Raw genomic sequence first — 1,028 nt, forward strand, 5'->3', positions numbered from 1 at the left:
ATATCAACATCATCACAAAATCATCATCAACTCATATCATCAACAACTTCATACCATCAACACAATATTATGTAATTAATTAACATATATATATATATATCTACTACTTATTAACAACAACTTCATGTATATTATCAAATCATCAACCAAATCGATCAACACAGATATATATACATCCAACGTACTCAAAATCGATCAACTCAATCACACTCAAAATCGATCAACTCAAATAAAACTCAAAATCAACATATATACACATATATGTACCTATATAGAGCTCCATAAACTAATTATGGACAGATTTCGATAACACCCAAACTTTTTGTCCCGTTTTTCTTCTCCTGTTTTTTTTTCCCAGATGAGCTGCTGTTCAGATCTGCAAATATAAGACACTTTAGCTGATGACATTTTAATTTCGTCGGCTAAACTTTTATATTTTCATCGGCTAAAGTTTACAGACTATAGCCGACCAAAAAAATTCTTTAGCCGACGAAAATTTAAATTAGCCGACGAAGGAAAATTTCGTCGGCTAAAGTAGACTTTAGCTGACGAAAAAATAATTTGTTGGCCTGGTTTTTTTATTTTCGTCGGCTAAATCCTTTCTTCTGGTAGTGTTCTCTCGTATTCTCATACTCTACAACACTTTATCAGACTTGGTGCTCTTACCAAGATTTAAATTAAAGTTCCTGCTTTCAGAATTTAAATTTACCTCTGATGAGTTGAGGTCGGTTGTGGGCGTCGGCCGAGGAGTAGGAGCCCTTCTGGACTTGCTTGGAAGGCGAGCAATCTTAGAATTTTCGGATTCTTGAGGCTACCTATAGAAAAAACAATTTTTCGCCTACTTATGCTTCGAGTTTGGGGCTTAAAATTTGACAAGAGGAGCAGATCTAGATGGGGAAGCTGATGTCAAAAATTCAGGTTGATCGGAGCACGAGAAGGCGGTGAACCGGTGGTCGGCAGCGGCGGCGGTCTGGAATCTTCCGGCGGCCGGTTTGGAGACTTTCCGGCCGGTTCTCGGGGTGAGGCCG

The sequence above is a fragment of the Fragaria vesca genome, linkage group LG4 (genome assembly GCF_000184155.1).
Source record: "Fragaria vesca subsp. vesca linkage group LG4, FraVesHawaii_1.0, whole genome shotgun sequence".
NCBI classification, from domain to species: Eukaryota; Viridiplantae; Streptophyta; class Magnoliopsida; order Rosales; family Rosaceae; genus Fragaria; species Fragaria vesca.